The sequence below is a fragment of the Acomys russatus genome, chromosome X, assembly GCF_903995435.1.
Source record: "Acomys russatus chromosome X, mAcoRus1.1, whole genome shotgun sequence".
Lineage (NCBI taxonomy): Eukaryota > Metazoa > Chordata > Mammalia > Rodentia > Muridae > Acomys > Acomys russatus.
This window is the reverse complement of record NC_067169.1, coordinates 56,460,751-56,488,399: the sequence shown is the minus strand read 5'-3', so window position 1 is coordinate 56,488,399 and position 27,649 is coordinate 56,460,751. Positions and strand designations below refer to the sequence as shown.

At 40.0% G+C, this 27,649-nt stretch overlaps 1 protein-coding gene across 3 annotated transcripts in view; it reads right to left on the bottom strand.

The window, feature by feature from the left end:
- The window catches only part of Atp7a (ATPase copper transporting alpha), a 113,148-nt gene that overhangs the window by 70,951 nt on the left and 14,548 nt on the right, over positions 1-27,649 (bottom strand). Inside the window, exon 1 of one of the 3 annotated variants that reach the window (XM_051142369.1) lies at positions 15,560-15,578. The exons of the other annotated variants lie outside the window; for them this stretch is intronic. The gene's annotated coding sequence lies outside the window, so the exon portion shown is untranslated. Of the gene's footprint in view, positions 1-15,559; positions 15,579-27,649 lie in introns of those variants that run through there. 3 annotated transcript variants of the gene reach the window in all.

The following is a 27,649-nucleotide window of genomic DNA, read 5'->3' as shown; positions in this document are numbered from 1 at the left end:
AAAGCAAATTCCACGCTATTAGAAGTTCTCTTAAGCAAACTGCAGCAGTTTAGTGGATGCTCTGGCTTCCATCACTCAATTGTTCAGGTTCCCACAGCACAGCTAACTTCTGGGCTGTGACACACATTCTCCCTCCCACCAGAATGGTCAGCCCACTAACTCTCAGCTGTGCTTGACCTTCATGTGCTTCGTGCCCACTGACCTTCTCTTAATTGTGTGACTTAAATATTATGTCAACTGATGAAATAAAAACATAAAAGAGATTGTTCGCCCTATGAAAACAAAGGTGAATGCTTTGAATCAGTTAGTAAAGGTGAATAGTAAGGTTACTGCCTAGATATCTGTATAAGATCAACTTTACAATCTGAAAGAATTTTGCCATCTTAAATGTGCTCTCTTTCAGTTCAGCAGTTTTTAACATGTGGGTTGCAACCCCTTTGGCAAGCCTCTATTTCTAAAAATATTTACATTACAATTCAAAACAGTAGCAAATTTACTGTGATGAAGTAGCAACAAAAATAATTTCATGGTTGGGGGTCACAACATGAGGAATTATATTTAAGGGTTGCAGCATCAGTGGGGGGGGTTGAGAACCACTGTTTTTATTACAACTAAACTAGAAACTGGCAATCCTGAATGAAACAATATCAGTATAGTTTCTGCAAGAAAGAAAATGATGGGTGTTATAGAGATGGCTGAGGGGTTAAGAACACTGGCTGCACCAGGCAGTGGTGGCGCATGCCTTTAATCCCAGCACTCAGGAGGCAGAGGTAAGTGGATCTCTGTGAGTTCGAGGCCAGCCTGGTCTACAATGCAAGTCCAGGACAGCCAAGGCTACACAGAGAAACCCTGTCTCAAAAAACAAATCAACAACAAGAAAGAAAGGAAGGAAGGAAGGAAGGACGAACGAACAAACGAACACTGGCTGCATACTCTTCCAAAAGACCCAGGGTCAGTCGCAGTACCCACATGGTGGCTCATAAACTACTATAACTCCAGTCCTAGGAGATCTGATGCCCTCCTCTGGCTTACCTGGATACCAAGCGCGCAGACGGTGCACAGACAAACATGTTAACAAAACACAAAATTTTAAAAAAAAAACAACTAAAACATTTTAAAAAGAAAAACAAAGATTTCTAAAGGATACATACACAAAGAAAAGACCTTGGCCCTACATATAGATATTGTTAAATAAATGAAGGTATGTTTTAGGTTTTTATAAAATGACTAGGATTCACCATGCATTTTGGCACATGCCTGTAATTCCTGCACTTGGAAGATGAAGGCAGAATGATCAAGAATCCAAGGTCAATCTCAGGGCTATATAGCATGTTCCAAGACAGCCTAGGCTACATTATATTTCAAGATAAGAAAATCTTAGGCTGGAGAGATGGCTCAGCAGTTAAGAGCATTTACTCCTGATCTTGCAGAGAACCTTGGTTCAGTTTCTAGCAACCACATGGATGCTCAAAATCATCTGTAACTCTAGATACAGTGATTCTGATACCTTCTTCTTGTCTCCAAGGGCTCCTGAAAACATACACACACACACACACACACACACACACACAGTGAACAGAATCTCACACAAGTGTGTGTGTCTGTGTATATATATACACACACATACATAAATATCTTTTTAATTTTAATTTTTATTTTTTAAAGATTTATTTGTTTGTTAAGTATACAGTATTTTGCCTGTATACCAGAAGAGGGCATCAGATCACATTATAGATGGCTGTGAGCCACCATGTGGTTGCTGGGAATTGAACTCAGGACCTCTGGAAGAGCAGACAGTGCTTTTTTTTTGTTTTGGGGTATCTGGTTTTTTTGTTTGTTTGTTTCTTTTTCAAGACAGGGTTTCTCTTGTGTAGCCTTGGCTGTCCTACACTTGTTCTGTAGACCAGGTGGGCCTCCAACTCACATTGATCTGCCTGCATCTGCCTCCTGAGTGCTGGGATTAAAGGTGTGCGCTACCATACGTGGCCAGACAGTGCTCTTAACTACTGAGCCATCTCTCCAACCCCTATACATAAATATGAATAAATAACTTTTCATAGAATTTTGCTTTACTTTTGTTCTATAAATCCATAAACTGAAATAGCCTCCTATATATGACAAAAACCTATGTTATGCTGCTCATTTTCACATTGTAGCCATTCAGAATACTCAGAAGTAAAATGATTTTCCTCACATGCAGGCTTCTATGATACTTGTGCTTTCTAAGAAAAAAATACTTACAGGCGCTAGTAAAAAAATCTATTGCCTGAAAAATAAAGGCATGCTAAAATACAAATAATATAAAACTTAACATTCTAATACTTATATGTACAATTTAGTGGCAATAAGCACATTCTTTATAATGACCACCGCCATCTTCAGAACTTTTTCATCCTATCAAACTAAAACTCCTTACCCACAAAGCAGTAAGTCCTCATTCCTCCTCCATCCTATCCCTGGTAATCAAATGTTCTGGTTTATATCTCTATGAATTTGACCACTCTGGAGTATCTCATATAAGCAGAATCAGCCAGGCGTGCACAAGGGTCCTTGCATCTCTGTATCCTCACCAAGGCCTACTGCATTCTGGATGTCAAGTAACAAGAAAAATACATGATCAAACTAAAATATGGCTGAATTCTGTGGTGCACACTTTTAATCCTAGTAGTCTAGGGGCAGTAGCAGGTGAATCTCTATGAGTTCAAAACCAGTCTACTCTAGTCTACATAGTAAGTTCCAGGTCACTTTACACAAAGAAACCCTGTGTTTTAAAAAACAAACAACCCAACAACAACAACAAAAAAACCCCACTATGGCTAGAGAGGTTAAGAGGCTCAGATGTTAAGAGTACTGTCAGCTCTTCCAAAGGCCCTGATTTCAATTCTCAGCAACCACATGGTGGCTCACAACCATCTATAATGAGATCTGGTACCTTCTTCTGGCCTGCAGGTATACATGTGGGCAGAATACTGTATACATAATAAATCAGGCTTTTTAAAAAGAACTAAAGTATGAATAAAACACAAAGGTATACCCTTTCTCATATAACATAGATATAACTTCATTTGTTCAATGAAGTTCAAATTTGTTTGAACTTCAATGTGGTTTATAATTTTTCTTGGTAATTTCCTACTATTCTAAATTTGTAACAAAAACTGTTTATAAGATACACATACTCCACTTACTTATTTATTTTTGGCTTATATGAAACAGGATCTCTATGTAGCTTGGCTCACCTGGAACTTGTTATGGATCCTAAGCTAGCCTTGAATTTGTAATCCTCCTGCCTCAGCCTTCCCAGGGCTGGAATTACAGGTGTGTACCACCACAAGCACCTTATTATAGCTTAAATATGAAATATAATAATAATAATAGCTTTGAAGTCTAGTTCATAAAATATTAGTTTAATAAATTAGTACGATAATTTGGAATGAATTCAAAAGGATCAGGGGAAAGAGACCAACAACTGGTCATTAGTCAGTGGCCCAGGCTTTGGAAAGTACTTATCTCTCAGTGAATATAAGAAACTGCAATGTTATTAAATACATTTCTACTATTTCTTCAAATAGTCTACCTAGCATTTCCATTTAAACTTATTTCTCTAAAATTTCTTCTAAAAGTAAAACAAATAAAGTAATAAATACACTATTGTACCTTCAGCACTAGAAAACAATAGCCAAGTAATAATGATGCAATATTTATGCAATGAGTACAGCGAAGTGAACAGACTAGTTAAGATGATGTTGACAGTATCTAGAATCTACAATTAACTTATCATCCTTAGCAACCTGTTATATCTGTTACAAACAGCAAATAACATACAAAGCCAAAGTCACTAGAGTAACAGCAGTAGCAGATTTATTAACAGAAACTAAAATCCAGGAGGACATGGGATGAGATACTTTAAGCTCAGAAAGAAAATTACTACCAAACCACATTAGCATACCCAGCACAATTATCCTAATCAAAGAGAACTAAAAAGCTTTCACGACTGACTAGTGTGGTAGCACACGCCTCTAATCCCAGTACTTGAGGAGGCAGAAGCAGGGGAACCATCCTGGTCTACATAGATGTTCCAGGACAGCATAGTGAGGCCCTATTTTAAAAATAGATTTCATGGCAGGCATGGTGGTGCACACCTTTAATCCCAGCACTTGAGAGGTAGAGGCAGCCAGATCACTGTGAGTTTGAGGCTAGCCTGGTCTACAAAGTAAGTCAAGGACAGCTAAGGCTACACAGAGAAACCCTGTCTAAAAAAACAACAAAAAAAAATAGATTCCATGATAAACAAAGTTAAGAGAATTCATGACCACTAAGCCAGCACATCAGAAGGCATTTGAAAAGAATGATAAACATATCTAGGCAATCATAGGAAAATGGAAAAAAATGAAAGATGTTAATGCATATTCTTCAATAATACCTGAGTATTAATGGTCTGACTTTACAATCAAAAGATAAAGACCAGTAAACTGAACCCTACATCTGACAAAGGTCTAATATCCAAAATATATAAAGAACTCAAGAAATTAAACACCACCAAACCAAATAACCCAATTGAGGAATGGGGCTTGGAACTAAACAGAGAATTCTCAACAGAGGAATATCAAATGGCTGAGAAACACTTAAAGAAATGCTCAACCTCCTTAGTCATCAGGGAAATGCAAATCAAAACAACTCTGAGATTCCATCTTACACACATCAGAATGGCTAAGATCAAAAATTCAAGCGACACCACATGCTGGCGAGGATGTGGGAAGAGAGGAACACTCCTTCATTGCTGGTGGGAATGCAAACTAGTACAGCCACTTTGGAAATCTATCTGGTGCTATCTCAGAAAAATGGGAATAGGGCTTCCTCAAGACCCAGCTATTCCACTCCTTGGAATATACCCGGAAGATGCTCCAGCACATAACAAGAAATTTTGCTCAACCATGTTCATAGCAGCCTTATTCATAATAGCCAGAACATGGAAACAGCCTAAGTGTCCATCAGTAGAAGAATGGATAAAGAAACTGTGGTACATTTACACTATGGAATACTACTCAGCTATTAAAAACAAGGAATTCCAGAAATTTGTGGATAAATGGATTGAGCTAGAAATGATCATAATGAGTGAGTTAACCCAGAAGCAGAAAGAATCAAATGGTATATACTCACTTATATCTGCATACTAGCCCAAGGGGCATGTCCCACGAAAGCCTTCACTTACCGGGAAACTGGGACAGAGGAGAGGACATCCTATTGGGACTCTAGATGAGAGAAGCATGGGAGAATAGCAAAGTAGAAGGATCAGAGGGTCCTAGAAACCTACAGTAGAACATTAATAATAGGCAGATTTGGGCCAGGGGTCCTGCTCAAACTAAGGCACCAGCCAAGGACAATACAGGGCAGTAAACTTTAAACCCCTACCCAGATCTAGCCAATGGTCAGAACATTCTCCACAGTTGAGTGGAGAGTGGGGTATGACTTTCTCACGTACTCTGGTGCCTCACATTTGACTATGTCCCCTGGAGGGGGGACCTGGTGGCACTCAGAGGAAGGACAGCAGGTTACCAAGAAGAGACTTGATACCCTATGAGCATATACAGGGGGAGGTAATCCCCCTCAGGAACAGTCATAGGGGAGGGGAATAAGGGGAAAATGGGAGGGAGGGAAGAATGGGAGGATACAAGGGATGGGATAACCATTGAGATGTAACAAGAATAAATTAATAAAAAAAAAAGACCAGTAAACTGGTTAAAATATAGGCAAAAATATCTGCTGCCTCTAATAAATATCTTACTGGAAAAAGATATTCCAAGCAAGTTAGTTCAAACAGCTATACTAGATCTAACAAAGTAGATCTCAGGCCAAAATTGGTAAGAAGAAACAAATTAAAATTAAAAGGTCATATAATCAAGGAAACAATCTACCAAGAGACAGTAACAATTCTAAATATATAGACATTAAATACTGGCACCCTCAATTTCATTTTTATAAAATACTACTAGAGCCGGGCGTGGTGGCTCACGCCTTTAATCTTAGCACTTGGGAGGCAGAGGCAGGCGGATCTCTGTGAGTTCGAGGCCAGCCTGGTCTACAAAGTGAGTCCAGGACAACTAAGGCTACACAGAGAAACCTTGTCTCAAAAAACCAAAAAATAAATAAATAAATAATAAAAATAAAAAATACTACTAGAGAGAAAAGCACAGAAATCTGACATTAATGTCCCACTTTCACAAATAAATAGGTAATACAGACCAAAAACAAAATGGAACAAAAACACCCAAAATATATGACACTGTAGATCAAATGGACTTAATAAATATATACAGAATTTATTCCAAAAGGCCACAGAAGATAGTTTTCACAGCTGCCCATGGAATTCTCTTTAAAAATAAAACCATAGGGCTGGAGAGATGGCTCAGAGGTTAAGAGCACTGTCTGTTCTTCCAAAGGTCCTGAGTTCAATTCCCAGCAACCATATGGTGGCTCACATCTATATGATGGCACACATACAGGCAGAATACTGTATAAATAATAATAAATAAATCTTTAAAAATAAAACTATATTTTAGGGCATAAAGCAAGTCTTAACTAGTGTACACACACACACACACACACACACACACACACACACACACACACACACACCAGCTCCCTACCTATAACCCTGCTTACTTCTGCTACTGCCACAGTTTCTGGGCCAGAGATGACGTATCTCCAGAGTCCTCTAGATGGCTTTGGTTAGGTCAAGATTGTGACAGACTCACTATGCCATATCTCTGATGCTGCCCATCCATGCTGTGCCCATCAATAGCAGAGATCTTGCCCATTTTCCTTTCTGTGGACTTGGGGTCCAAGCACTACCCCCGTCAACTCCCCAAACATGTGGACTACTCTGCAGTCCACATCCCCAGAGGACAGAATCATAAGAAACCTTCCAGGCCACCTAGTGTAAGTCTATAAATCCCCACAATAACAGACTATCTTCAAGCTGTTATGTCCACTGGCATTTACTGTAGCTGTGCCATCATCAGAAGTAGATATGTCTAACAGAGTACAGAGTGGAAGCTATATTACAAGAATATAAAAAGTCTAGAAACACCATGCATATCTTCAAAGATCAGTTGCATAGGAGAATTCTCAATGTAGCCATTGTTGACCACCTCAGACCAGAAAATAACTTTGATTTAGACTCACTTATTTCATTGATTCAAAGCGATTGGAAGAAGCTAAAACACAACTGCATTGTGATACCTGAGCTTGATTTTCAACTTGATAGGATTTACAGTCATTCTGGAAGCCTACCTCTGGGTATATCTGAGACTATTTCCAAATATGATGAACTGAAGAGGACAGCCCACTCTAGATGTAGGTGGCACCACTCCATGAGCTGTGGTTCCAGGATGAATAAAACTGAGAAAGAAGGTAAGTACCACATTTATCTCCTCTGATTCCTGACTGTGGCCACAAAGGGCCATCTGCCTGATGCGATGATGCTCTGTACCACAAACTGTGAATTGAAACAAATCTTTTCTTTCTTTAAGGTGTTTTGTCAGGTATTTTGTCATAGCAAAGATACACTAGAAATTTCTAATGGGAAAATTATGAATGGCCACTGATGAATATTTATTCATTCACTTCCTAATATTTCACTTCACCACTGTACAATTTCTCTTGGTTGTATTTCAAAATTCAAGTGTTTTCCTGTAACTGTGAATTAGTTTAAATGGTATAATATGTTTCAAGTCAAATGAAACTCATCATACTAGAGCAATAAAAAGGTTCATTTAGGGAGCTGGAGAGATGGCTCAGAGGTTAAGAGCACTATCTGTTCTTCCAAAGGTCCTGAGTTCAATTCCCAGCAACCACATGGTGGCTCACAACCATCTTTAATGGGATCTGTTTCCCTTTTCTGGTGTGCAGGCATACGTGCAGACAGAACATTGTATAAATAAAAAAAAAAGGTTCATTTAAAACTCAACTATTCGTTTTATATAATGTTTATTAAAATGAACCACTAGAAAGACATTGTCTTGCAATGGAAATAAATGTATGTAAGTATGAGTAAGACAGCAAATCATTAATTTGAGATAAGAATTATAACTTTCATGCTGAAATATCAGAATGTCAATATAAAGCATACGATGGTAAACAGAAACAGTTTTATTTTATTTTATTTTATTCTTTGGGCTTTTTAAAGACAGAGTTTCTCTGTGTAACAGTCCTGGCTGTTCTGGAGTCGCTCTGTAGACCAGGCTGGCCTCGAACTCACAGAGGCCCACCTACCTCTGCCTCCTGAGTGCTGGGAGTACAGGCATGCACCACCATGCCCAGCTGAGAGACAGCTTTAAAGTAAATCCATAAATGAGAAGTTCAATTATTAATTATAAACCTAAGGAGGAAAATACAGGTTGAGTTTTCATATCATTTACAGTAATACTGTTCTATGGATATAAAAATTACAAGAAAATTTACCCAGGCATGGTGACTCATGCCTATAATTTCAGCACTCTAAAGGCTAAGACAAGAGGATTATGAGTCCAATAACAAAGACCCTGAGCTACACAGTAAGTTCCAGAACAGCCTAGACCATAGAGTGAAACTAAAGAAGAAAAAGAAAACTGAAATAAAAATTCTATCTAATCACAGTCTAAATCTAAACCACAGCCTATCTAACCTAATACAATAACAAATTACACAAACTTACGGAGATTGAATAATACATTATTGAAGAAAACTGGAAACTCCTAGGGTAAAAATTAAGATGCCACATACCTATGCAATACAATAAAAATGTTTCTAAGAAACTAACAGCTGTAAATGCCTATGATAAAGAAAAATCAAAGAGACATCAAGTAAGTAACTTGCTGCACTTTCAAGCCAGAAAAACAAGAACAAAGCCAAACTAAAATTAATAGACAGAAATAAAAAAAATAATAATGGTATGGACAGAAAGCCATAAAATAGAAAGACAAAGAACATGGGATACGGTGTATGAATTGAAGAGGTAGTTCTTTGTAAAGATACACAAGAGTGGCAAATCTTTAGCCAAACTATGCAAAAAAGTGGAGAAAGCCTAAGTCAATAGATTAAAAATGAAAGAGAAGACATTAAAGCAAGTGTTCAAGGGGAGACATTAAGGCACGTGTTTATCTTGTCTACGTATGAAGTTTGAGGTCAGCCTAGGCTATATAAGGCCCTGTCCTAAAAAGAATGGGGACAGAGAGACATCTTAGAAGGTAAGGAAGTTTGCTTAACAAACCTAGAAATTTGAGTTGATCCCTGGAACCTACATAAAAGTAGAGAGACCTAGCTCCACAAAAATTGTCTTCCAACTTTCAACATGTACCATGGCCTACATGCTACATAAATACACCATGCACTCACACATATGAAGATTTTTTTTAATTTTAAAAAGGAGACATTATAATAAATGCCAATGACACTCAAACCTTTAATAGGACATAGTCTGAAAATACAGAAATAAATGTCAGGCATTGTAATATACAATTTTAACCTTAACACTCAGAGGCCAGAGATATACATGAGTTTGAGACCAGACGTGTCTCCTTTTTAATTTTTATTTAATTAATTTTTTTGTTGTTTTTGTTTTTTGTTTTGGTTTGGTTTGGTTTTTTGCAACAGGGTTTCTCTGTGTACCCTTGGCTGTCCTGGACTCACTTTGTAGGCCAGGCTGGCCTCAAACTCACAGTGATCCATCTACCTCTGCCTCCCGAGTGCTGGGATGTGTGCCATCACACCTGGCTCCTTGTCTATGTTCTTAAGAAGTTCCAAACCACCAGAGCTACATAGTGAAACCTTATCTCAAAACAAAGTCTAGAAATGAAGAAATTTTAAAACACATATGACTTAAAAAACAAAACAAAACAAAATGACATGAAAACTATAAAAACAAAACAAGTTTAACAACAAAAATGGACAAATGATCGGAATGGATATTTCTCAAAAGAACATAGGCAAATGGCTAAGTATATGGAAAAACTGTTTAACATCACTAGCCACGAGGAAATGCAAATCAAAACAGCGAGATAACATCTTATGCCAATCAGAAAGGCTATTACCAAAAAGGAGAAAATAACACTAACAGGGCTGGGGATGTGCTTCAGTGCTTCTCAGGTACTGGGTTCTATCTCCAGAACTATAAAAATAAAATAAGATAGCCAAGTGTAGTGGTGCATACCTTTAATCCCAGCACTCGGCAGGCAGAGGCAGGTGGATCTCTGTGAGTTCAATGCCAGCCTGGTCTACAAAGAAAGTCCAGGGCAGTCAAGGCTACACAGAGAAATCCTGTCTCGAAAAACCAAAAAGAAGAAGGAGGAGGAGGCGGAGGAAAGAAAGAAAGAAAAGTATTCAGGCTGGAGTGATGAAGCAATGATTAAGAACATGTACCACTTTTACAGAGAACCCAAGTTCGAGTCCCAGTACCCATATTGAGATGGTCACAACCACCTCTCTCTTCATTTTCATGGGATCTGACACCCTCTTCTGACCTATGAGCACATTTGTACTCACAAGCACAAACCTCTATACAGACATAATGTAGTTTAAAAAATAAAAATAATAAAGAAAGTAAGTATTACCAAGGCTTGATGATACCTACCTATAATCTGAACCCCAGGACTCAGGAGGCTGAGGTTTAAGGATTGCAATTTCAAAGCCAGCTTGGCCTACATGATACCATATCTCAAAACAAACAAAAAAGAATGTGATAGGGAAGAAGGTCAATACAGAAGGTGAAGGAAGGAAATTGGACAATTAACACTAAGGTTGTTCGATAAAGCCTCAAAAACCATAATATTTAATAATTACCTAAAATTAGACACTATACATGTGTATATATATATAAGATAAACATGTGTGTACATATATATAGAAAAGAGTCTGATGCCAGTCTGGTCTACAAATCAAGTCCAGGACAGCCAAGGCTAACAAAGAGAGACCCTGTCTCAAAAATGTAAAGGTATTACTTGAAATTCTGAAAATACAATATAGGATTTTAACATAGGTCTTAATTGTTAATTACATTTTTAGCACGGCGCGCGCGCTAACACACACACACACACACACACACACACACACACACATTCACACACATGCATCCCATTGCATGTGTGTGATGGTCAGAGGACAGCTTGCAGGAGTCTTCTCTCCTATCATATGGGCCCCAAGAATCAAAGTCAGGTCATCAGGATAGATGGCCCCTTTACCTAAGCCATTTCACTGGCCTCTTAACATAGGTCTTTAATAGAGTCAGCAGATAAATGTGTCATCTGAAGACAATATTATACTGAGAACATGGAAGAGGAAAGAACTTGGCCAGCTTTTGATGTTTCCATTGGTGACAGCATATCCTAGGAACTTACAACTTATCATTTCTGTGTTGACCTACCAAGGTAATTTGGCAAATTACCCTTCTACTACCACTTAGCTCTGTAATTCTAGACAATTAAATACACTGGCCTACAGAGACTCTGGCCCACAAACTCAACATAAAGAGTTGTCATGCCAGATTGACATTAAACACTAGTCAACTAAATCAGTTATCTAAAATACAGGTTAAGAAAATCTTAAGAAGACAAAAATAATTAGCCTACATTAGCCTAGTATCAGGAATGACGTGGGCTGGAAAGTTGGTTCAACAGTTAAGAGCACTGGCTGCTATTGCAGAGGACCCAGGTTCAGTTTTCAGTACCCATATGGTAGCTCACAACCTTCTGTAACTCCAGTTCCAGCGGATCCGAAGCCACCTTCTGGCACCATCTTTGAGAGCACAGGACATGCACATAGCATACGTACATATACTCATACATGAAACAATAACTAAATCTACAAAAAAGGGAATGGCATAACTGTCACAAAGCTAAGTCCCTCTTATTAGCTTCTTCAGTCAGATGACAAGAAATCACTGTAAGAAAGAGCTTCTTGGCTGATTACCCAGCACATGCTGAAGTCTACCAGATGGGATTTCTTCATGTGCACCTGAAAAGATAGTTGATCAGTGGTTCATCCAAGGAATGTGCAGGAAAAGAGGCACAGGTGATCACATCCTTTTCTCTAAAGCAGGTATGATATTTCTTGCTGAAGACTTCTAGCGTATGCTGCTATTTACAACCTGTTTGCTTGACGTACAATTTGATGACTAAATGAAAAGATTATTAAATTTGAAATACCAAGGAGGATGACACACACCTGCTGTAACAGCAGCACGCAACAGGATACGACAGGAGAATCATACTTTCAAGGTTAATATTGGCTGCATGGTGAGATCATTTTCAAAAATGAAATACATTAACACAAACTATAAACTAAAACAATGGCATTGACTTAGTCACTGTTCTATTGCTGTGAAGAGCCATCATGACCATGGCAACTCTTATAAAACAAAGTATTTAACTGGGGCATGCTTGCACTTTCAGAAGGTAGTCCATCATCATCATAGCAGGAGTCATGGCAGCAAGCATGATGCTGGAGCAGTGACTGAGAGCTACATACTGATCTGCAAGCAGGGGGGGGGGAGGGAGGGAGGGAGGGAGGTAAGAATATGGGCCTGGCAGAAGCTTCTGAAACTTCAAAGGTCACCCTTAGTGAAATACTCCCTCCAACAAGGCCTCATCTCCTAATCCTTTTCAAGTACTGACACTTACTGATGACTGAGCATCTAATATATGAGCCTATGGAGAGCATTCTTTGTTTGTTTGTTTGTTTGTTTGTTTGTTTTGAGACAGAGTTTCTCTGTGTAGCCTTGGCTGTCCTGGACTAGCTTTGTAGACCAGGCTGGCCTTGAATTCACAGCGATCCACCTGCATCTGCCTCCTGAGTGCTGGGATTAAAGGGGTGCACCACCACACCTGGCTGTGGGGCATTCTTCTTTTTAAAAAAAAACACCACAGACATGCTTATTTACTTAATGCATTGGCAAGAAATTGAAAGATTGGGGTGTCTAACACTAATATGGTCTAGAGTATGGAAAATATTTTATCATACGTTAAACCAAGTATAAATCACTATGGCCTTTTTGACAAGTAATTTTCTAAGACAAACATGATATTTACATGACTCAGCAATTTTACTGAAAAGAATCTAAACTACAAAACTACTTCCACAGATATATATAAGCAATAGGCATACGCACATTTAATACAGTTAAAACTTGGACAGTAGCTGGGCATGGCTCGAGCCACCCTGGTCTATATAGCGAGACCCTGCCTCAAAAGAGAGATGGAGGTTCTTTGGATTTTGTTTGTTTTGTTTTTCTTTCCTTTTCTTTTCTTTTTTTTTTTTTTTTTTTTTTTTTTTTTTTTTTGTTTAGATTTTTGAGACAGGGTTTCTCTGTGTAGCCTTGGCTGTCCTGGACTAGCTTTGTAGACCAGGCTGGCCTTGAACTCACAGCGATCTACCTGCCTCTGCCTCCCGAGTGCTGGGATTAAAGGCGTACACCACCACCACCTGGCTTTTGTTTTGTTTTTCAAGACAATGTTTCTCTGTGTAGCCCTGGCTGTCCTGGACTCACTCTGTAGACCAGGCTGGCCTTGAACTCACAGCGATCTACCTGCCTCTGCCTCCCGAGTGCTGGGATTAAAGGCGTACACCACCAACACCTGGCTTTTGTTTTGTTTTTCAAGACAATGTTTCTCTGTGTAGCCCTCGCTGTCCTGGACTCACTCTGTAGACCAGGCTGGCCTTGAACTCACAGAGATCCACTTGCCTCTGCCTCACAAGTGTTGAGATAACAGGTATGTGCCACTGCACCCAGCTCTCCTTGGATGTTGATCATTAGACACACACACACATGCACACACACATGTACACGTACACACACATACACACAGAAAGGGAGGAGGACAAACTACGTGTGGTGGCACATATCTTCAGTCCTAGTACTTGAGAGGCAGAGGCAGGCAGAGTTCTGAGTTCAAGGCCACACTGATCTACACAGTGAATTCAAGCCAGCCAGCTGAGAATGAGCCTCTGTCTCAAAACAATAACAACAACATACAAACAGAGAAAGCTGATGTAGTCATACTAAAGGGTAATACATAGCAGTAAAATCCAATGATCTGCTTCATAGTGATAGAGAAGCAAAGCATATCTGTGAAATACATAGTCTATAAGAAAAGTCTATCATAGTTATTATTCTATGTGCTGGTTAGTGTTTTGTCACGTTGACACAAGCTGGGGTCATCTGGGAAGAGGAATTTCAATTGACAAACTGTCTCAATAAGATTGGCCTGTAGGCTGTCTGCGGGGTATTTTCTTGATCAATGACTGACGTGGGAGCACCCAACCAAGTATGAGTAGGTGGCCGTGGGAGATAAAAACAGCTGAGACAGACAGCAAGCAGCATTTCTCCATCATCGGTCCTTTGGTCCCTGTCTTGAGGCCCCGCCCTGACTTCCCTTCATGATAGACTACTGTAAACTGCAAAATGAAATGAACCCTTTCTTTCCCAAGTTACTTTTGGTCAGTGTCTTTATCATAGTAACAGAAAAGCAAACTAGAACAGCCTCTAAGAGGCAATTTCCTCTTTTAACTTTATACATTTATATATTACTATCATCTCATTAAAGCAAGCCTGGTTTCCTCTAGTATTCTGAAAAGTAAAGAAAAGGCTAAACTCGTCTATTTGCTTTACTTGACTTAGATGCATTTTATTTTCTTCTGTGGCTTTAGACTTTTTCCAAGTATAGGTGTATAGATGTTTTGTCTTGAAGTATGTCTGTATATCACATGCATGCCTGTTATCTTCAAAGGAGAGAAGATGGCATCGGACCCCTGGGTCTGGAGTTACATGTGGTTGTGAGATACCATGTAGGTGCTGGTAGTTGAATCTGGGTCCTCTAGAAAAGCAAGAAATACTCTTAACGGCTGAGCCATCTGACAAGCCCAACATGTAGTTTTTGGGTTTATTTTTCATGTGGGGAGGGGAATGTTTAAAGGCCGACTGTCCTGAAACCCATTATGTAGACCAGGCTGGCCTCGAACTCATAGGGATCCACCTGCCTCTGTGCCACTACACCTGGCTATATGCAGTTCCTTTTTAAAGCATATGATCAAGGAAAGGGTTCAGAGTTAGAAAGAAAGAAGAAACTATAGAAAAGAAAGAGGGGCAGGGGCAAACAGTAGCACTCTGAAAGTAGAGGCAGGAGGATCAGGACTTTTAAAACAGTCCTCTGAATAGCTAGCTCAAGGCTAGCCTGGGCTATGTGAAACCTTGTTTCAAAAAAACGAAAGGAGCTGGGCATGGTGGCGCACACCTTTAATCCCAGCACTTGGGAGGCAGAGGCAGTCAGATCACTGTGAGTTTGAGGCCAGCCTGGTCTACAAAGTGAGTCCAGGACAGCCAAGGCTACACAGAGAAACCCTGTCTTGGAAAAAAAAGAAAAAGAAAAAAACAAGAGGAAATGTTGAGAGAGTTCAATCAGTAAAGTGCTTGCTAAACCTTATCCTCAGCACCTACATAAAAAGCCATGCCTAACAGCAGCATGCACCTGTCATCCACTGTTAGGGAGGCAGAAACAAAGGGCTCATGGGACTTACTGACAAGGGAACTTACTTTGGGGAGCTCCAGAGAGATACTGTCAAAAAAAAAAAAAAAGAGAGCAACTGAAAATGACACCCTACATCAACTATGGTCTCTATGTGTACATATGTATATATACACATACAGAAAAGGAAAAGAGAAAAAGCAAGAGAGGTCTGATTAGGGCTGGAGATGGCTTAGCAGCTAAAAGGGTACACAGTGTTTTTTCAGAGAACCAGAGCTCAGTTCACAGCACCTATGTCAGGAGGCCGACAAATCCCTATATCTCCAGCTCCAGAGGATCTAGTATCCTCTTCGTACCTCTGTGGGTACATGTACTCACATGCATACCCACACACAGGCAAATATACATATATAATTAAAAATCAAATAAACCTTTTGAAAAGAGAGAGAGGGCTAATGGTGTCATAAAAGGAATACTATAAGTGCTAAATTAAAACAGTGCCAAGCACTAGGCAGGTACATTACCAACTAACCTACATCCCCACCCCTGTGTAAGGGTTTCCACCTTAAATTTGTAACAGGAGAATAAAAGAATATTTGTAATATAGTTTTCTTCAATTATAAGTCCATTTAAAACAAGCAGATCCAACAAAGGTTACAATTAGTTTTAAAGGCCAATGAAAATCCAATTGTAGCTGGGCATAGTGGCACACGCCTTTAATCCCAGCACTCGGGAGGCAGAGGCAGGTGGATCTCTATAAATTCGAGGCCAGTCTGGTCTACAAAGTGAGTCCAGGACAGCCAGGGCTACACAGAGAAACCCTGTCTCGAAAAGCTAAAAAAAAGAAAAGAAAATCCAATTGTAATCAGAAGTCTAACAGAAAAGAGAACAAGCCAACAGTCTGATTATAGATGAGAAGAAAACCTCATATTCTAATTTACCTTTGGCAGTAGAGACAAAAAAGTCCATAACCAAACTGAATTAAATCATCTCCCAAACTAGGAATACATGCAGTCTATGAAATGGAGAGTAAAGCACAAAGAAGTTATATGAAATCCCCACATTGGCAATCACAGAGGTTCAAATATTAAATGAAGATTTGAATTAGAATATGATGGTTTAGAGTTGAGAGCATTCTTTTTTAATTATTATTTTATTCACTTTATATCCAATCATAGCTCCCTCTCACCTCTCCTCCCAGTCCCACCTTCCCACCCTCTCGGCTCTCCCCCTCCCTTATTCCTCAGAAAAGGGGAGTCTGCCACCAACCCACCCCAGCACATCAAGTCCAATCAAAGCTGAATGAGTCCTCTTCCTCTGTGGCCTGGGGAGACAGCCCCACCAGGGGGAAGTGATCAAAGTGCAGGCAACACAGCCTAGTGACACAGGACTTTAATCCCAGCACTGGGGGGTGGGGGTGGGCAAAGGTAGGTGGATCTCTGAGTTCTAGGCCAGCCTGGTCTACAAAGCAATTCCAGGACAGCCAGTGCTACATACAGAAATCCTGTCTCAAAAATAAAAAACTTGCTGGGCACGGTGGTGCATGCCTGTAATCCTAGCACTTGGGATACAGAGGCAGGCAGACCTCTGTGATTTTGAAGCCAGCCTGGTCTACAAAGTGACCAAGGCTACCTGTTCCACAATATAACCAAGGCTATTACACAGAGAAACTCTGCCTCAAGAAACCAAAACCAAAGCCGGGCATGGTGGCGCACTTGGGAGGCAGAGGCAGGTGGATCTCTGAGTTCGAAGCTAGTCTGGACTATAAAGCAGAGTCCAGACAGCCAAGGATACACACAGAGACCCTGTCTGAAGAAAGAAAGAAAGAAAGAAAGAAAGAAAGAAAAAAAAAAAAAAAAAAGAAAAGAAGAGAAAAGAAAGAAGAAAGAAAAGAAAGAAATAAAAATAGAAAGAAGAAAGATACAGAAAGAAGAAAGAAAGAAAGAAAAAAAGAAAAGAAAGAAAGAAAGAAAAGAAAGAGAAAGAAGAAAGAAAGAAAGAAAGAAAGAAAGAAAGAAAGAAAGAAAGAAAGAAAGAAAGAAAGACCAAAACCAAAGCAAACAAGCAAACAATGCAGGCAACAGAGTCCATGTCAGAGACAGCCCTTGCTCCCCTTACTAGGGGACCCACACGAAGCCCAAGCTACCTATTGGCTACATCTGTGTAAGTGGACTAGGTTCAGTCCATGCACAGTCCTTGGTTGGGTGCGTCAGTCTCTGCAAGCCCCTCTGGGCCCTGGATAGTTGACTCTGTTGGTCTTCTTGTGTTCTTGTCACCACCGGGTCCTTCTATCATTCCACCCACTTTTCTACATCTCTGTAACAACATGGAGACTGAAGAGGACACCCTCTAACTAGACAGGACTCCTAGTGGAGGAAGGGGAAGGCCAACCAACCCACAAAAACGTTGACCTGAATTTTATCCTGCCTAGAAGATGTGGAGGAATAAAGATAGATCAGAGATTGATGGAATGTCCAACCAATGCCTGGCCCAAGCCAAGACCCACTCCATGGGAGAGAGCCAACTCTGATATTATTAATGATACTCTGCTATGCTTGCAGACAGGAGCCTAGCATACCTGTCCTTTAAGAGGCTTCATCCAGCAGTGGATTGAAACAGATGCTTAAACTCACAGCCAAACATTGGCTGAAGTTTAGAGAGTATTCTTTTTAACTCAATTCAATGTCAAAAGGCTCTGTCATGGGCAAAAGAACTAGCAATATCATGTTGTTTTGGTAACTAAAGTCTTAGGTTCATTTTAACCTGCTTAATGGTGATCAAACCAACAGAATAACTTTCAGGCCATGCTTTCCACACAAAAGGCCCCAAATCCTGCAGATCTATGACATTAATGACATTGTTCCCAGAGGAAAAAATTCTGTTAGTACAAAATACTTACCTAATAAACAAATAAACATAATTGTATCCTTATACATACACAAAAGTATTTTATATGTAGCCTGCTTAGCATGTTACATCATTCAAGATAACTTTAATATAAGAAAAAGAGTGGAAAAAATCCATTCCCAAAGTGTATTCTAAAGATATAACTTTTTAAGATATACATTTTTAAAATTCGTTTATCTTTTATTTACTTATTTTGTGTATATGTGAATGGACCGGTGAGCAGGCATGCTATGGCATCAGAGCAAAGGTCGGTTCTAGGACTCAAACTCTGACAACTCATCAGGCCTTTACTCGCTTGTATCAAACAAAAGTGGGCCTAGGGATATAGCTCAGTAGAGGGGTACCTCTCTAGTGAGGCCTGAGGTTTTATCTACAGTACCAGAAAAACAAAACAACTTTATCTCAAAAGAAGAAAGACAGACCTACCATTTTATAAAATTGTGGTGTGAAGGCTAGGAACATAGCTCACAGTTAGAGTACTTAGTACCTAGCATGCATGAGGCCCTGGGCTCAATCCCTAGTGCAGGAAAGAATTATGTGGTAGTCCACTGTGTAAATGTCATATTTTATTTCAATAATTCCTTTTTATTTACATTTAAGGTTGTTTTTAGTTCAGTCCTATCCCAAATATTTTTCGATGAATATTCTTACACGTGATCTTTATTTTAGATAAAATTACTAGAAGTAGAACTGCTAAGTCATAGTACATACATTACAAACTATAATAAACTGTACCCAACTGACCTTAGAAAATGTACACCAATTTACATTCCCATTAACAGCTCATAAAAGTGGTCAGAATCAGATATGGTACATGACTAGAATCCTAGCAATTGAGAGGTTAAGGCCAGAGGATTAGTGCAAGTTCAAGGCCAGCCTGAGCTACATAGCGACACTCTTCCTCAAGAGCAAGTGGTTAGGATTCAGACATAGTGATGCATGTCTGTGCTCCCAGTACTAGGAGAACAAGGAAGGAGGACCATGAGTCTGGGACCAGCCTCAGCAACGTAGTGAGATCTTCCTTCATTCCTTAAGACCGTCGCCTTCTTATGGCCTGCTTCTAGTTCTATGACCCATATCTACATATACCCCATGCATATTACACACACAAATATTTAAAACTAGAGACTATATATGAGAGAATATGTGGTGTTTGTCTTTCTGAATCTAGGATATATCACTCCAGATCCATCCATTTTGCTACAAATTTCATGATTTCAACATTGTCTAACTGAATAGATGTCTATAGTGTGCATGTACCATATGCAGCTGTTGGTGGATAGCTAAACTGATTCCAGTTTCTAACTATCAGTGGAGGGGTCTCAAAAACTAAAATAGAACCCACCACATGATGCAGTTATACCCCTCTTGGGTAAATATCTAAAAGATGCTAAATCACACCACAGATTGCTCATCCACATTTACTGCTATACTGCTCTTGTGTTTACCTGCTACTGACATGGAAAATTTCTTTGTCACATATATTGCTGATGTTTTGAAACACCTTCTTGCTTATCTTTTTATCTCTTTCTGGGCTCTTCCCTTGTGACACTTTTAATTTGTATCATGGCTCCAGTATGGCTTGTCTTACCTCAAACCTATACTAATATTTGCTCAAACTTTTCTTCTAGTACCATTTGTATTTTACATTTAGAATACTAAACTCATTTATAATTTGTTTTAGTTTAGTTACATAACATAGGAAACTTTCCCCATTTCACTTCATTGATTGGTTGTCCCAAACCCATTTGCTACATGGGCTAGTTTTTTTCTTCCTATCTGAAATGGTTTACTACTATATATATATATATATGAAATAAATCTATTTTCTTTTTCTTTCTTTGTTTCATTTAATATATATTAAAATCTTATTTATAGTAGGGTCTTTTTACTGTACTTTTGCAGCTGGACAGATGGCTCAGTGGTTAAGAGTACATATTGACCTTTCAGTGGACCAGGGTTTAATTCCCAGTACCCATATCAGATGGTTCTAAACAGCCTGTAACTCTAGTTCTGAAGTATCAGGCTCAAAAGAAACTAGGGACAAATAATTATCTGTGGTATCTATTAGAAAACCAAACTGCAAGCTGGCCGTCAGGCTCTCAGCATCACAAATACCTGTTATGGAGTTCCTGGTCTACAAAGTGAGTCCAGGACAGCCAGGGCTGTTACACAGAGAAACCCTGTCTCAAAAATAAAATAAAATAAAATAACATAAAGAAAGAAAATAGATTTATTTCTCACATAAATCCTAGCTCTTCTCAGCCTGCCCTCTACCCTAAACTTGTTCAGCTCATGGGCTTCCTTCCCTTCTGCTAGCTTCGTATTCCTATAAAACCCTGGCATTTTGGCCATATGCTCTCTTGGTCCTCTCTTTTGTCTTCCTCTCTCATCTGCCCCTCCCCCCACCCCGCCCCATCTTTCTCCTCTCCTAGCTAAGTCTAGTCTGCTGACCACATTCAGTCTACTACTTTCTCTTCCTGCTCTGGACTCTTCCAGATGCCTCTGACTGTCCTCTCCCTCATATCTACAATAAAAACCTTCCCCCAACCATATCATGGAGAGGCCATGTTCTCAGTTTATACACAGAGCATCCAACATCTCTGGCCCCCATGGACACCCACACTCATGTGACATACACATACACATAACTTGAAATAAAATAAATCTTTTTTAAAAAGGAAAAGAAATGTGATCAGATCTGCCAGCTATCGTCAAAGAAGCGTCCTCCTGCAGCAGATGCGAACAAATCCAGAAACCAACAGCTACTTTATGCAGAGAAAGAGACTTTGGAACACTCAGCCCTTCTGGAATGTCAGGGTTCAGGGAACGCCACAAAACGGAAGCATAAAGAATGTAAGAGCCAGAGGTGACAGAGGACACCAAGAAAACAAGGCCCTCTAAATCAACATGAGCAAAGCTCACGTGAACCCACAGAGACTGAGGCACCATGCACAGGCCCTGCATGGGTCTGCACCAGGTCCTCTGCACATATATTATGGCTTCCAGTTTAGTGTCTTTATGGGACTCCTGAGTGTGCAAATGAGTGTGGGTCGCTGACTCTTGTGCCTTCTCTTGGCCTCTTTTCCTTCTGTTGGTTTGTACTGTCCAACTTCAGTGTGATAGTTTTTGTTTTATCTTACTACACTTTATTATTATCCCTTAAAAGCCTGTTTGTTTTCTATTGAGAGACAGAAAGGAAGTGGATCAGGATGGGAGAGGAACGAGGAGAAGAAGAGGGAGAGGACACCATAACCAGGCTATATTATGTGAGAAATAAATCTATTTTCTTTCTTTCTTCTTTTTTTTTTTCTTTTTTTTTTTTTTTTTTTTAGTTTTTTGAGACGGAGTCTCTCTATGTAAAAGCCCTGGCTGTCCTGGACTCGCTTTGTAGACCAGGCTGGCCTCGAACTCACAGCGATCCGCCTGCCTCTGCCTCCCTGAGTGCTCGGATTAAAGGCGTGTGCCACCATGCCTGGCTATCTATTTTCAATGAAAGGGGGAAAAGGGAAAGTATACTAGAAGTTAATGAGGTTTGTAAACAACAAACAACAAAGGCATGAGTGTGGGGAAAGGGGCTTGTAGGGAGGAAGGAGATGAGGAAAGGGGAAGCTACAGTAGAGGGTACAGAGTTCCAGTAATTAGAATGCACTTGATACATGTGGTACACTGTCCACCACCTCTGCCTCTGTGCTGGGATTAAAGGCGTGTGCCGCCATGTCTGGCCTTGTTTACTTTCTTTACCTGAACTGTCCTTCATATAGTATTGATAGTACAATGAAGATTGCCTTAAAGTCTTCCTATGAGAACGAGCAAAGCAAACCACATCTTAACACCAACCACATAACCATTGATTTGGTTTGAGTTGGCAAGAGAAAAAAAAGGGTGGAAGCCTGGGAAAGGGATAGGGAACAAGGACAAAAGGAAGAAGACAGGGAAGAGGAAGGAGAGGAAGCACCTAAAATCCCCCCATTTTATCCCTTTATAACCAATACTTCCTGTACCCTGAACCCTGGCACCCAGTGTTTTTTCACCTTAATTTTGCTTTTCTGGGATTGTCATGTAAATGGAATTTTGCATGATGTAGCCTTTTGAAGCTAGCTTCTTTCAATCAGCAACAGCAGTTTTCGAGACTTGGTGATTTAATTGTATGAATCAACAGGTAGTTCCTTTTTTATCAAAGAGTAGCATACCATGGCATGGAGCACAACAATCTGCTTGCCTATTTCAGCAGCTGAAAGAAGTGGCTTGTTTCCGATTTTGGTGACTACTGCTAAATAGCATTTATGCACAGGAGGTTTTTTATTCTTAGCATGAGATCAAAACCAAGGATAAATGTGTTTTACTGTGAGCGACAACCCTAGCCCCCAAGTATAGTTTCTCGGTGACCCTAAGCTTTCATTTCTCTTGGCAGATACCTAGGAGGAAGACTGCTGAGTCATATGGTAAATACAGGGAACTGCCTAAGAGATTGCAGCAAGGGTTCTTTCAGTGGAACTATTATTGCTTTTGTTCTCCCACCCACCAGCAATAAATGTTCTTGTTGTTCTGCATAGCTGTCATTTTTATTTTGAATTTTCACATATTCTAATAATGTATCTTGTGCTTTTTAAAATAACTTTATTTCTAGGGCCTTCTTATGGTCATAACAAAATTAACCAGAAAATACAGAAATTTCCCATACACTTCCTGTCTTATGTATATCTCCCATTATCAACTGCCATATGGTTTTATTCTTTTAGCAGTATAAGTTGCATATCCCTGCAAAATACATACACAAAATACATACGTATGATACATATTGGTTTTTTGAGACAGTCTCTCTGTGTAGCCTTGGCTGTCCTAGAACTCACTCTGAATACCAGGCTGAACTCACAGTGATCTGCCTACCTCTACCTCCCAAGTGCTGGGATTAAAGGCGTACGCCACCATGCAGCAGTTTTTATATCAAGTTTTTTTTTTTAATTGTGAATTGGAAGTAAGTGGGAAATCAATTTAAGGAAAGAGAAAATAAAAACAATTCAAATTGTCAAAAACAACTAGTTAGCCAAAGAAAGAGGAATGACTTCATAGTCCTTAGAGCTTATTTTACTTTTTAAAGATTTATTTGTATTTTGTGCATGTTTTGTCTGCATGTATGCCTGTGCACCACATGCATGCAGTGCCCAAAGACACTCCAGCCTCTCTTTTGTGGCTTTTAATTAGCAAGTTTTAAATTCTTTGTTATCACGGGCAGTGGTGACACATGCCTTTAATCCCAACATTGAAGTACCAGGCAATCAGATTCAGAGCCCTGCAGCCTCAGCCCTAGGAAAGACATTGTAAATTTTAAAACCCTATGAGGGAGTAAAGCTACAAGTGAATTTTAAAATTTAGTCTAGCATGTTCTCTTAAATGTTTGAAAAGCAGGGCATTGGTGGCACACACCTTTAATCCCAGCACTTGGGAGGCAGAAGCAGGAGGATCACTGTGAGTACGAGGCCAGCCTGGTCTACATAGCCATGAATGTCCTGGACTCGCTTTGTAGACCAGGCTGGCCTCGAACTCACATCGATTTACCTACCTCTGCCTCCCTGAGTGCTGGGATTATAGGCTTTGCACAGGATCTTAATTTGCTTCCCAGAACCCATGTCATGTGCTCACAGCTAAGTTTAAAATAAGTTTAACTCCAGTTCCAGAGTATCCAAAGCCATCTTCTGGCCTCTATAGGCACTGTACACATAGAATAGAGATACAAATACTTTCATATAAATTTTAAAAATAAATACAATTGAAAGTAGTGGGGACTGTCTGCATCCTCTTCTTCTGTGGCCTGGTAATGCCACCCTCCCAGGGGAAGTGATCAACGAGTAGGCGCCAGAGTCCATGTCACCCCCCACCATATTATGGAACTCACAAGGAAACTGTGCTGCCTATCTAAGATACTACATCTGAGTACTGGGGAGGAGGGGTGAGGGGATGAGGAAGAGAGGGTGGGACCTGGATGAGCCGAGGGAGGGAGATACAGTTGGGATGTTAAGTGAATAAATTACAAATAAAAAAAGTTGTGTATGACAAAAAAGGAAAGAAAGTAGTGTGACTATGGGGGCTAGAGCGATGGTTCAGCAGGAAGAGCACTCATTGGCTGCTCTTCTAGAAGACCCAAGTTCAATTCCCAGCACCCACAAATAAACTGTCTGTAACTCCAATTACAGGGGGTGGACACCATCATACAGAGATACTTTCAGGCAAAACATGAATGCACACAAAATAAAAATAAATAAATAATTTCTTAAAATAGAATGTGGTGTGACTATAAATATCAGAAATTCAATTTGGATATATAAACACAGAGAAAGATAAACTGATCAAAACAGAAAATGTGTTAGTAGTCACCCCTCCACACCCAAGGGTCTCTCATTCCAAAATGCCCAATAGATGCCTGAAGCCACTGACCATACCAAATCCTAAGTAATTTTTTCTATACAGACAAAAATTTAATTAATGGCACTCCCAATTTATGAAAGCATTTAGTATACACTGTGGAGTGATATTTAAAATGTAACAGGAAAAGGAACTGGTAGTTTTTGTTTGTTTGCTTTTACAGTTTCACAGACAGAAAGGGAGGGAGGGAAAAAAATCTCTCTTGATGCAATTTTAATTTTAAAATTCTGTATTTATTTTTCTTTATATGGGCATCAGATCATTTAGAGCTGGAACTACAGAAGATCATGAGCTGTGTGTGCGGGCACTGGGAATCAAACTCTGGTGCTCTTGAGGAACAAGCAGTGCTCTTACCACACAGCCATCTTCTCCAGCCCCTGATGCAGCTTAAGAAGGTTAGTATTTTTCTTTCCTTGTCAAGCTGATGCCACCTTTCCTCTTAAAGGAAGCATTTCTTTGGGCACAAACACAATTGCTGCTCTTAAACTGTGGGTCCCATTCTTATGTAAAACAAGGGCTGCTTGATGGCTCCAGGGTAAAGCACTGAGTGCGCAAGTCTGAGAACCAGAGTTCAACCCACCAAACCACACAGAGGTGGAGGGAGAGAATGTAAAGAACGAGAGCCCTTCTAAAAGATTAAAGATTCAACTAATGATTACAAGGGTAGATTTTACACACATACACACACACACACACACACACACACACACACACACACACACACACACAAATAAATGTAATAATGTAGTAAACATAGTTTTTGCCAGGCAGTGGAGGTGTATGCCTTTAATCCCAGGACTCAGTAGGCAGAGGCAGGAGGATCTCTGTGTTTGAGACCAGCCTGATCTACAGAACAAGTCCAGGACAAGCAGGGCTACACAGAGAAACCTTGTCTAAAAGAAACAAACAAACAAAAAACAACGAAATGATTCTGAATGAGGTTCTGCTCTACTCAGATTGGCACCTACTCTAGTCATTATCAGAGACTTCCTCCTACAGCTAACGGGAGCAGATGCAGAGACCCACTGGCAAGCCCCAGGCAGAGCCAGGGGAACCCTGCAGAAGAGGAAGGATTGTAGGAGCCGTGGAGAATATGGTCCACAGAATCAACTAAGCAGGGCTTATGGAGGCTCACAGAGACTGAACCAACAACCAGGGAGCCGTGTGAGTCTGCCCTAAATCCTCTGCATATACTTTATGGCTGAGTAGCTTTATGTTCTTGTGAGACTCCTAAGAGTGGATGTGGGAGTGTTTCTGCCTCTTTTGCCGGCTCTTGGGGCCCTTTTCCTCCTACTGGGTTGCCCTGTCCAGCCTTGATAGAAGGGTATGTGCCTAGTCCTACTGCAGCTTGTTTATGCTCGGTTCGGTTTATAGGCAGGGGAGGCCTGCCATTTTCTGAAGGGAAACAGGATAGGGGAAGAACTGGAAGGAGAGAAGGGAGGGAAAACTGGAGTTGGGATATAATATATGAGAGAAGAAGAATTTTTAAAATTTTAAAACTGTAACTTTCTAAATAGGGACGACATTGTTAACTTTAACTTGCAGATAAGGAAACAAAGGCTGAAAATACCACCTAATTTGCCCACTGTCAGTGTGTAAGTAACAGAACTGAAAGAAAAACTCCACACTCAACTAAAATTCAGTGCACCTTCCACTACTACATAATATATCCAAAGTGTATATTAGCTCACCCCTGCACCACACACTGATCTATCTACAAAATGTTTCACAATTATTTCACTTGACATTTGCAACGTACATGTTAGGCAGAGCAGGCACTGTCATTTTACCAATGAGTACAGGCTACACAGAGCAAGAACATTAACATAACTTCTTGAACTATACAAATACCTAAAGTTCATCTGTTGGGTTGAAAAGGAACCTTAAGATGGGAAATGAAAAGACTCAAATGGAGAGCCTGGCAGGACTCCTGTTGTCTGTCTGTGCACAGCAGGTAAACTGACTGAAGGAAGAAAAACAGCTTGGGCAGCTTTCAGGCCCACTGTTGCATAATTCCATGCCCTGTGGGTTCAGGTAGCACAACGGTGCAGGATGAAATAAAGTACGTAGGTTTTCTCAAACTTGCAGATCGGGATCTACTGGCACATCTTGAAACCTCAACTCCTGACTTCATCAAGCTGGTTCCAAAAAATGTCTTCTCTCTGATGTATGTGCCCCCGGTGAGATTCTCAGGGAGATAGAACAGGGCAGCAAGCAACTCCCTCTCAGCAGTTTACACTAGCAGAGCCTGCCCTGATCTCAGGATGCCAAAATCCAAAGAAGCTAGGTTGGGTTAGCAAGTTGGTTGGCAAGTTAAAGTACTTGCCACCAAGCCTGATGCCCTGAATTTGATCCTAGAGTCCCACACAGTAGAAGAAAACTAATTCCTCAAAGTTGTTCTCAGATCTCCACATGCATGGCACACGCACACACACAAACAAATATTTACAAATTTTTAAAGATACTGAGTCATTGTCCCTGGTAACCCCTTTTCTTTTTAGGAGTTCATTTTCATGTTTTCTTTCTTTCTTTCTTTCTTTCTTTCTTTCTTTCTTTTTTTTTGTTTTTTTTTTTTTTTTTTTTTTTTTTTTTTTTTTTTTTTTCGAGACAGGGTTTCTCTGCGTAGCCTTGGCCATCCTGGACTCACTATGTAGACCAGGCTGGCCTCGAACTCACAGAGATCCGCCTGCCTCTGCCTCCCGAGTGCTGGGATTAAAGGCGTGCGCCACCACGCCCAGCTCTCATGTTTTCTTAATAAGCATATGTTACTCAGCTTTTAAAAACAATAAACAAGTAAGTGGTTCCTCCTTATAGTAAAGGTGGCTCAC